General features: G+C 38.3%; 1 long non-coding RNA gene across 1 annotated transcript in view; it reads left to right on the top strand.

Annotated features, from left to right (window-relative positions):
• LOC113618238 (uncharacterized) overlaps positions 1 to 10,407 on the top strand; it is a 154,691-nt gene extending 144,284 nt beyond the window's left edge. Inside the window, exons 8-10 of the long non-coding RNA XR_003431938.1 lie at positions 947 to 1,109; positions 2,341 to 2,470; positions 6,079 to 10,407. This is a non-coding gene — a long non-coding RNA (uncharacterized LOC113618238). The remainder of the gene's footprint in view (positions 1 to 946; positions 1,110 to 2,340; positions 2,471 to 6,078) is intronic.
• Positions 10,408 to 11,709: the final 1,302 nt, after the last annotated feature.

Genomic DNA, 11,709 nt, shown 5'->3' on the forward strand with positions numbered 1-11,709 from the left:
ACCCTGGCTGCATATTAAAATAATCTGAGAACTTTGAAAAACTACTAACGTCTTGGTTTGGCTCCAGATCAATTAAATCAAATCTTTGGTATGAGTCTGGACATTTTTTTTTTTTTTTTTGGTAACTGCTCTTGCAGTTGATTATCTGCAGGATGTTGAGAACCACCAGCTTTGGAGTCCACTAGGTGATCATATTTTTATAAACCTACTGACTCCTTTATGGAGTCCCTGTTCCCTAGCCAAGCAAGCCTGTTTGCCATATCCTGAAAACATCACTAAGAAGACCCACAGGCCAAGGAGAGCTTCTCAATTATCCAATATGAGGTCAGGTAAAAAGGTTTTTCTCTTATTGGCTAAAGGACTTCTTTTCAAGCTTCTGATTAGTCTGTGAGGCTCCAGTATAGGAAGCACAAAGAGCACATTAGTCACTAATAGTGGAATCTAGAAATAGGTACTTTACATTTCCTCCCTCTGTTTTCTCTTCTCTACCTGAAGGGAGGCCATTGTATATTTAGTTTAAGGATCTTGGGGAGAGGGCCAAAATAACTGGGGATAGTCCTTCCCATACAAACTTACTGAACTTTTCAAGTTTGGTCAGAAAGTAGCCTTTCTAGGTATTCCAAGTAGGAAAGGTTTTAGATAAAGGGAATGAGACTTAAGAGGGCTTAGGGAAGCTTTGGCTTGAGTTCATAAAATCAGAAAGCACCCGAGTGGCTACAAAGCACCTGCAGATGACCTTAGTTTGCCCGTGGCACCAAAGCAGGTGGTTTACAGGGGCTCACCAGGAGCCTGCAAACTTCAAGAATCTTCGGAAGACCAGGAAATCAGGTAACTTCCAAGAACTTGCTTAGAGGTTGCTGCTGATAATCGCATGTTTGCCATCTGCTCGTGTTCTGGCAGAACTGCCACTGGAGAAAGTGGTTTCTCCTTCTCAACTATCTTCCAGATTTCATGTCTGTACCCCTCAGTGGCAGAATGTGACCTGGAAGTAAATGGGAAAAACAATTCTGGGAAATGCAGCCTTCTCCCCTGTGATGCAAAGCAAAACCTGGAGAGAGGCAGTGATGACATGGAATTAACAACAGACAATCTGACAAAATGAACTCAAGGTAAGTCAAGACAAGCTTATTTGGGGGAAGACTTAGAGGGGGGAAAAAAGAAGATGTGAGAAAAACTGTAAATGAGAAAAAGAAAGAAAGCTCAAGAAAAAATTTCTCTTGAAAGCAGAGTATGTAGCCAGCAGGAAGGTGCCCCCACGAGGCTCACAGAGTGACTTTCCTGTGGTGGTTTGAAATCTATGGTTTAGTCCTCAGCACGGCAGATTCAGAAATTAGGTTTTCAATCTGTAGCCACCTCCCCCAAGCCTCACAGTTTCCTGAACAATCTATATGAGAGACTTAAGTAGTCATCAGAAGGTGTTTTCATGATCATATAATCAGAGAAAGAATTGGTGGCTGGTCTTGGAGACCCCTCCAAACTGTCCTAGACCAGTGTGTGTTTAATATCTGCACCCACACGAGACTTCTGCTCCTCAGGGCTTGGCACACTGTCTGTTTTGCTCACCACTCAATCCCTGGCACTTAGCATAAGCCTGGTGCATGGTAGATGCTCCATGAACTTTGATTAATTGAATGGATACGTAATCGTCGTGAGGCCTGATGACGTATCCTTGATTCAAAGGACAGAACACCACACTAGTGACCTGATTTAGTACTTCTCTCTCTTGGTCGGTAGTAGATACTTAGTTCCATGGTTTCTCTCCTTTTATTAAAAAATTTCATATTGTCAGTCTTTTTGAATCTATAGATATATATGGATATATATGATATGTGATATATAGACACATAGGTATAATATATATCCATATATATATGATATAATGTATCTGCATGTATTATAAACTGTATCTCTGTATATTATATATATTTCTCTATATATTAGATATACAGTTATAGATATATATTATATAATGTATATATCTAATGTATATACATGTATTATTACATATTATATTATCATATTACTATTTGGAGGATTGCATATTACTGAATAATCTATAACAAAGTAACTATTTCAGTGGATCTAGAAGACTCTGCCTTTTCCCATCATGGATCGGTTTAATAAATTTAACTATTAAATGGAAACCTTCTTTCCCTTTCTTTTACGTCCGGGGCTTGGAGCTTTGTGAATGTCCATCAGGATTTCCTACGTGCAGATGCCAAGAAGCTCTACTAAAGGCATACCCTGCACTTGTGCTCTTCCAGCACTACCTGGCCAGGGGTCTTCCAGAGGGCTCCATGTTCCCTTCTATAGCCTGTTTTCTCTGTACCGACTCTCTAGGTGGATTAGACCAAGCTCCTCAATGTCCCATTGATTGATTGATTGATTGATTGATGATTGATGGAGGAAGATCAAAACTTCAACACTGGATTGTTAAACTAGGGCTGACTAATAATTTGCTGAGCAACAGGTGTGGTAAAGATTGTTCTTCCTCGCTTCCCTGGCTTTGCTTATGCTGTGCCCTTCATATGCAATACTGTGAGCTCCTCCTGCCACCCACTGTTTAATTGAGTTTAATTCTCTCTACTTTTCTGGGAGTGGTTCATGGTGTTTCAAGGAGCCTTCCCAAACAACTCTGTCCTACTTTGTTCTCTTTTATTCTAATCTACTCTGTACAGTTGGCTATACTAGTCATTTTAGTGCTAATTATATTCCATTATACTTTTCCTAAATTCCTTCAACTTTGTGTGTGATAATAAATTCTTGAGATAGAGGAACATGTCACATATTGGGGAGTGTGTGTGTGTGTGTGTGTGTATTCCCCCATAGTGCTTAGCAGAATGTTAGGACCTGTAAATATTTTATATTCATTTTTCATTTATTCATTTGTTCATTCATTCTCTCAACAAATATTTATTGAATGACTACTATGTGTCCAGGTCCTTTTCTAAGTTGTTATAGAACAAAAATCCCTGCCCTATATTTTAGGGAGTGTAGGCAAACAATAAACAATAAACTCAATGCATAAGTAAATTATAGCATAGTAGAATGTAACAATTGCTATGCAAAAAAAAGGAAAAATAGAACAGTGTGAAGGAAGTCTCAGGAATTCTGGGATCTAGGGCTGGTGGGTTGTATTAATTAGAAACCCACAAGCAACTGATATTTGAGCAAAGATTTGAGGAACACGAGAGAGTGAGCCATGCAGACATCTGGGGAAAGAGCTCTCTAAGCTGAAGATACAGCATGTGCAAAGGTTCTGAGGTAAGATTGTGCCTGGCATGTTGGAAGAACAGCAAGGGGTCCTTTGGGCTGGAGCAGAGTGAATGAGGGAGATAGCAGTAGAAGAAATCAGAGAGGTAATGGAAAAGCCAGATCATGTAACCTTAAAAGGTCTTTGTAAAGCTTTTTGGATTTTACTCATGGTAAACTGGGGAGTCATAGGAGGGATGTGAGCAGTGGCATCACCTGATCTGATTTTTATTTCAGAAGGACGTTTCAGATTGCCAAGTGGAGAGTATTCCAGGGACCTAAAGAGAAGAAAACCTTCTCTTTAAAGGGTCAGATGTAAACATTTTAGGCTTTGTGGGCCATATGATCTCTGTCAAATCTGTTCATTTCTGTGCCATTGCAGCACATAAATAGCCATGGACGGTATGTAGACAAATGGGCCTATTTGTGTTGTAATAAAACTTTATTTACAAAAACAGGCAGTTGACAGAGTTTGACTTATGGACTATAGTTTGCCACCCTTGGCATAGACTATAAAGAGGCAACTATAGAAACAGGAAGACCTATCAGGAGGCTATTGAAGTAATCCATGCAGGAGATGCTGAAAGCTCAGAACTGAGTGGAAGCAATAGAGATGGCAAGAAGTGGTTGAATTTTTTTTAAGGCAGATGATTTTCTGATGAATTGCATGTGTGGTGTGAGAGAAAGAGAGGAGTCTAGGATGACTTCTTGTTTGTTCTAAGCAACGATAAAGATGTGCTGGCAGCAATTGAGGTGTGGAAAGCTGTGCATGAAGAAGGACATTTTTAGACGTGTCAAGTAAGCGGTTGGCAACAAAAGTCAGAGCATCGTGAATTGGATTAGCCTAAAAAGTATGCTACAAGGACACGTTTTAAACTCAAGTGTTGATTGCTCGAATTTGGAGACAGTGACCCGATTGTACAAAAAGCTGGGGAATTCAGAAGCATGCAATGATATTACCATGGAGGAAGAAGTTGGTCATAGATCATGTCCAGCCTTTGTTTGTATAACAGTGATCATACTGTTACTGCCCAAGAAACAGTAAGCCAAAGAAAACTGAGTTAAAAGTCACTGAGAGTTGTAAAACTTCCATTAATTATTAAAATTAGAAACAGGCAACAATTCTTAATGTTAAAATTTTTGGCAGAGGTCATCTAGAATTGAGCCAATAATTGCTGAGCCAAGGACAGAGTTGCACAGGACAGAGTTGTGGTGCCTGTCTGTATACTAAGTTGCTCTACTCGGAGGATCCTCAAGGTGTGACCACAAGGACCCCTTGAACAGGTGCTGGTGGCTCTCAAACCCCTTTAGGGGAAAAGGACCACCTGCAACTGCAGGTTGCTCATTCTTGCGTCCTCACGCTGCAGAGGGGCTATGGGGCAGGGCAGAAGGCACTCGAAAACTTTTGCCAGGCCACTTACCCTCTCTGAGCCTTGTTGTCCTCATCTGGAAAACGGGAATATTTATCTCACAAGCCTGTATAAAGTTGAAAGTGATGATATTTGTAAACATCCTGAAGGGTTGTGCTCACCAATCACCCTTCTATCTGAATATCAGGAGACAAACACAATTGCAGTTCATTTGATCTGTGTAAGTTCCCGAGTTGAATCGAATAAGCTAACTTTATAACTTCATAAATTTTACTTTTCTCAGGCAGAGTTTTAATGTTTTTAATCTTCAAAGATATTTGGAAGGCTCCCAACTCTTGGGTAGAGATATATTCTGTCCTGCTCTAGATTCCAGGCATTAACTGCCCAGCTGCCCCAGTCCTGAAGCCCTGAGAAAAATCTCCCCCCGACCCCTCCCCTGAATAGAAGCTCCTGAGGATTAAGCACTCTGTCTTTCCCCCCCTACCATTTGTAATGAGGTTATCTCTCCAACATCTACTTCTTCTTTTAGTAAGAACCCAACTTTTAGTTCAAATATCTCATCCCAGCCAGTGTGCTCTGGGGAAAGCTGAATCCCTAGGAGTGGGGCATTTGACTTCAATGTGAGCTCATCAGTAATTGCATATCTTGTTCACACTGATTAGTTCATATATGAGCATATAGCTCAAGTTAGGTTGGTGAGGGTCACGTACGTGTTTGCTAAGCACTGCCGGGAAGGGTGGCTTCCTACATTTCTAAGAAAATTTCTAAAAATCACAGTCTTTCTCTGTGCATGTGGACAAGAGTTCCCCAGGAGTCATTAGTAAGCATCCGTTATGGGTTCACTTGTGTCCCCCTACCCCCCCACCCCAACAAAATGTATTTGTTGAAGTCCTAATTCCCAGTACTTCAGAACATGAAAGTATTTGGAGATAGGGCCTTTACAAAGGTAATTAAGGTAAAATGAGGTCATATGGGTTGGACTTAATCCACCTGACTAATGTCCTTATAAGAAGAGGAGACTAGGACACAGACATTCACACACTCGAAGAAAGACCATGTGAAGTGTCAAAATTGATAAACAGCAACCTCAATTAAAATAGTCAGGAAGCCAGAAGGGGGAGCTCTCCTGTCCTATGAAGACAGCAGAGCCCGACAGGAAGAAGAAAGACTTTCTCTTCTCTCCTGGCAAGAGCTCAGCCAATGAGAAAACGTCAGCACAACTCAGCCAATGAAAAGCCATTATCGTTTGAACTCTCAAGTCCTCCGGTGGACACTTTGTTTCCTATAGCCCTCCCAGCTTCCCTTTCCCCTCTTTAAAAGAGTTCTCCTCTCCTTCCTGTGAGAGGACTTGCACATGGCTTGCCATACTTGCACACCCTGAATGGCAGTTCTTTACTGATCCTGAATAAACCCTATTTTTTTTCTGGAGAAATAATTGGCAGTCTATTTGTTATAGGTCAACAGAAGACAAAAGAAGAAGATGGCCACCACTTCAAGGAGAGAGGCCTCAGAAGAAACCAAACTTGGCAACATCGTCATCCTGGACCTCTAGCCTCCAGATCTGTGAGAAAAAATTTCTGTTGTTTAAGCCACCCAGTCTGTGGTAATTGTTATGGCAGCCCTAGCAAATGAATACAGCATCCTACAACCAGGATGAGGAACAAGGCTGAGAGTGATGCCTTCTACCACGTCAGAGACAGGGTCCTTGGTGGCATTCCCGAATCGCTAAGCAAATCAAGCCCAGAGCTTATTCTGTCACTGAACTTTGCATGACAAAAGCAAAATTGTCCCCCTTTTTGCTTTATTGTTTCAACTGTAACTAATAACCAAGTACGCCACTGTGTCCTTAGTAACCTAGAACCAAGCCTCATCATAGTAAGTGCTTAATAGTATTTGTTAAATGACTAGAGGAAGGAATGAAAGAATAAGCCACAAAAGGAATTGTAGTGTGTTGATCTGGGAAGCCCAGTGAGGTAGCAAGCAGCAGAGGAGTGAGTCAATCTTATTATTATTACTATTATTACTACATTCCACTGGACACGTTCTATGTGGACCAGGAGACAGATATTACCATTTTTAGGCAACAGAGCTAATTCATAAAGGTGACCTGTACTCATTATAACAAAAGTTGTTTAATTGGCAGACATCTGAAAATGTAAAAATTCCCCTCAATTTCTACAACTGGAAATTTCTAATTAGAAGCACAGGACTACTAGAGCCAGATCATTTCTGGTCTCTTAATATCATCCAGATAACTCCTTCATTTTAGAGATGAGAAAATGAACACTTAGTGAGGTTAAGTGCCCTTTCCAGGTCACACAGTGTGATAATGGTGGAGCAAACGGAGGGAACAATAAAGAAACCCAATTTCTCTAAAGAGGAAAAAGTTTTCCTGGGATAAGAGTTCATTCCTTTTAGTTAAATTATTCCCATAGTGATAGGACAATACCTTCTTTTCCTGCTCAAGAGAAACTGATTTTCTTTACAAACATAGACCATCTCTTCTCAGAGTGGGAAACAATGATGGTATTGTATAGCCACTGTATGAGTAATCTAAATGAAAAGCATGCACATTTATTCAGATGTTAGCCAATCAAGCAACTTTTAGTGGAATGAGTGAGTCATATGGTAGAGAAATTTTGTAATATTAAGTAGAAAAGAATACACAAATGTCAGACAAAAAAATCCTTTAAAACCCTTTTAGTTCAGGAAACATACTTAAATCTTAAGCAGTGTGTTTTGTGTTCTTTTTACACTTAAGAAAAACTTTGACATTGTGGCATAAAAGGTGAAAGATGAGATAATAAGACATTAGGCAAGTTGTGAAAAGAGAAATACTGAGAAGTTGACAGAAATAAAAAGGTACTGGATAATATAAGGAATGAATGTTTTGAAACTGCTCCAAGGAAAGGCAACTTTTAAGATACTTTAGAAACATTAAAAGGTAGAGTTAACACTGCTAATCAAAATCAAATCAATAATTAGAAAAAGTTTTACTAGTTAGAAGAATAGGACCAAGATATATAAATGGTGAGAGAGAAGGACCATAGTTACTGACGTATGAATAGTTAGTGCTCCTGAACATAGATAAGAATAAATGGAAGATAATCAATATTCAGACATAAATAAAATGAGCTAAGAAATCACTTTAATCTGCAGATCCAAAGAGCTTACTTGGCTAAAAGCAGAACTGATATAGTGGATCAATAAATAGATATAACCAGGTAAAAGTATGAATCCTCAAAAAAAACAAAAATTAGGGGACTTCCCTGGAGGTCCAGTGGTTAAGACTCTGAACTTCCATTGCAGGGGGTGCAGGTTTGTTCCCTGGTAAGGGAACTAAGATCCCATACCCAGCTCAGCACAGCAAAAAAAGGAAAAGAAAATCTGGAAACAAAAGAAAAAATCTGGTAAGCTATAAAGGAAGAAATTCCAGGCTGACTTTAGACTTCTCTGTAACGTGGGGTGCCAGAAGTCCGTGGAGCAACATCTATGGTGATCTGAGTTGTGAATTCAAGATTTCCTCATCTATACTGCCATTGTTTTGGAGGCAAGAGAAAGTCTTTTTCATTGATGCCGGGTGCTTGAGAATCCTATCCAGGCTGAATGAGGAAAAATATTAGCACTCAAAGTACTCCAGAAAATTGGAAGCTCTATCAAAATAAAGGAACCAAGAATGGGGAAGCCAACTATTGGTGAGCATTGGAACATTCAAATATAGAAATACTTGCTGATAATTATTGCAAGCATAGTCACAAAGCAGAAGACAAATGAGATAAATATATTTTTTAAATGAGATTTTATTAAAATGCTTAGTCCCGTGCTTGGAAAACAAATGCAATAAAAATTAAATAGACGCATTTAATATTAATATCACATAAATAAAATTTAAGCAAGCTAATAAATGAAACTAGAAGGATTGTGTGTGTGTGTGTGTGTGTGTGTTTGTAACATTAAGCACTCAGACCTATATTAAAGATATATTAGTCAGGAGCCTTTAGGAGCCAAATAACAAAATGTTAAAATTTATAAAATAAATATTGATAAAAAATACTGGGAGAAAATTAGACAAAGTGTGAAACTGTTTAACAGCACTTTTAGTCACTCATGACATATCAAATAGGCAAGAAGTACATATATGGAGATAGAGAAAATCTGAAGACTGTAATTAATAAGGGCAAATTCAGAAAGATAAGCACAAAGAATACATTGAGAGACTGAATATACATATGGACAATGACCAGACTGTATATAAAGATGGAACTCTGAACTGCAACCTGAAGTAACCAGCTCAGGAAGCCAGCCTACTATCTGTAGCAACCAGTCCAGAAAGCCAAACAATAACTGCTCTAGTGATCTGCCCCAAATAGGAAGCACTTGATTAATAACTGACAGCTTCCCTTATTAATAACCGACTCTGCTTCCAACTTAGGACCAAACAGAGAAAGACAAATATGCAATGCTAACCAATCACATAGGATGCTGTGCTTCTGGTTAGTCTGCCTACTGCTTCCCATGCCAACAGTTTCCAATCAGGGCACACCTGCAGCCTTTCCTTTTTTTGTGTGTGTTACAAAGCTTTCCCACTCCTCTGCCTACCTTTGAGTCCTGCCAACCCAAATGATACTGACTGACTTCCTTGCTATAGTAAGCTCTAAAGTAAACAACCATTGCTTTTTTTCATTTAGGTGATTTTTTTTTTAATTTCCCCAATTTTAATTATTATGTCCTAATTTTTAGTAAACGTTAGATATTTTTCAAAATAAATAATTATGTGTTATACCTCAAAGGTACTTTTAGTAAATTCCAAAGAGCAGGAATCCTTCTAAAAATATTCTCTGACTGCAAGGCAATAAAATTAAATGTGAATTACAAAATGTTAAAGAAAAATAAAGTTGCCTAGAAATTAAAGATAAGAATAACCAAAAACTACTAAATAGTTATTTAGTAGTGAAAGAGGAAATTAAAAATTCAACACTAAAATATTTGGAAAATAAAAACAATAAGAATTATCTCATAAAATTTATGCATTTAGAAAAAAATCCTTAGTCTTAAGCATTTTCATTATGAAAGGGAAGAATTACAAGTAATGTCATCAAGATGGCAACATAGATCATTCCTGACTTCAGTCCCCCTCACAAGAAGACCAACTAGCAAGTGTCCATAGACAAGACATGATTGTGAAAACTCTAGAACACAGGGGTGATGTGAAACAACCCCCTGGACCACAGAGACCAAGAAGGACCACGTTAGAAGGGTAATTTGAAGAACTACACCCTGACAGCATCGTCCTTCCCCCAGGCAGGCACAAGGCCACACTGAGAGGGCCCTACTGGGCCTACAATTTCTCCAGTGGGGAAAAAATATCCCAAAGTGAGCATCCACTTCCCCCAGTGTTGCAGGATGCTTCCCAGGATGCCCTCTCTGGTCTCAACTCACAAGAATCACTGGGAAAATCTGCAGGGCTTGACCACTGTGGATCAGAAACAAGCAGAGAAGAAAGGTGGAGCTTATAACAACCAGTGCTCAGATCTTGGCAGATGACATTTCTCTTCACACATGCACCAGAGCAAAGATCACAGATGGTGACCCCATTTGGCTAGGGAGCTTAGTTGGTATTTTTGCCTGATTTGGGTTGCAGGATATAAAATCAACATACAAAAGTCAGCTGCATTTTGATGCACTAACAATTATCTGAAAAAGAAATAAAGGAAACAATCCCATTTTCAATAGCATCCAAAACAATAAAATACTTATTAATAAATTTAATGAAGGAGGTGAAAGATCTGCACACAGAAAATTGTAAGATACTGATTAAAGAAATTGAAGAAGACACGAATAAATGGAAAGATACCCCCTGTTCATGGATTGGAAAATTTAATATTGTTAAAATGTCCATAATACCCAAAACAATCTATAGATTCAATGCAATCCCTGTCAAGATTTCAATGGCATTTTTCCACAGAAATAGAAAAAAATTCCTAAAATTCATATCAAATCACAAAAGACCTCAAATACCCAAAGAAATTCTGAGAAAGAAGAACAAAACTGGAGGCATTACACATTCTGATTTCAAAATATACTACAAAGCTGTAATAATCAAAACAGTATGGTACTGGCATAAATATAGACACATAGACCATTGAAACAGAATTGAGAGACCAGAAATAAACCCATGAATATAAAGTCAACTAATAGTTGACTGTAGGGAGCCAAGAATACTCAATGGATAAAAGATAATTTCTTCAATAAGTGTGCTGGGAAAACTGGATATTCACATGCAAAAAAATGAAACTGGACCCCGTATCTTACACTGCTCACAAAGATTAATTTGAAGTGGATTAAAGAAAAATGTAAGATCTTGAAGCCATCAAACTCCTAGAAGAATACATAGGGAAAAACTCCTCAATATTGTTCTTGGTGATGATTTTATGGATATGACACCCAAAGCATAGGTAACAAAAGCAAAATAACCAGGCAGGAATATGTCAAACTAAAATGCTTATACATAAAAAAAGAAATGATCAACAAAATGAAAAGGCAACATATGGAATGGGAGAAAATATTTGCAAACAATATATCTGATAAGGGGTTAATATCCAAAATATATAAGAAACTCATACAACTCAATAGCCAAAATAGAAATAATCCATTTAAATTATGGGCACAGAACATAAATAGACATTTTTCCAAAGAAAATATTCAAATGGCCAACAGGTACAAGAAAAGATACTCAACATCACTAATCACCAGGGAAACACAAATCAAAACCACAAAGAGTTATCACCACAAACGTTAGAATGGCTATTATCAGAAAGACAAGAGGTAAGTATTGGTGAGGATGTGGAGAAAAGGGGACTTCTGTACATTTTTGGTGGGAATGTAAATTGGTGTAGCCACTATGGAAAACAGTATGGAGTTTCCTTAAGAAATTAAAAACTCCCATATGATCCAGCAATTTCACTCCTGTGTATATATATCCAAAGGAAATTAAATCTCTATCTTCAAAGTATCTGTACCTCCATGTTTATGGCAGCATTATATACAATAACCAAAACATGGAAACAACCTAAGTTTTCATCAGTGG

This window comes from Aethalodelphis obliquidens, unplaced genomic scaffold, assembly GCF_003676395.1.
Source record: "Aethalodelphis obliquidens isolate GAN/ISIS:26980383/991018 unplaced genomic scaffold, ASM367639v1 scaffold5, whole genome shotgun sequence".
Lineage (NCBI taxonomy): Eukaryota > Metazoa > Chordata > Mammalia > Artiodactyla > Delphinidae > Aethalodelphis > Aethalodelphis obliquidens.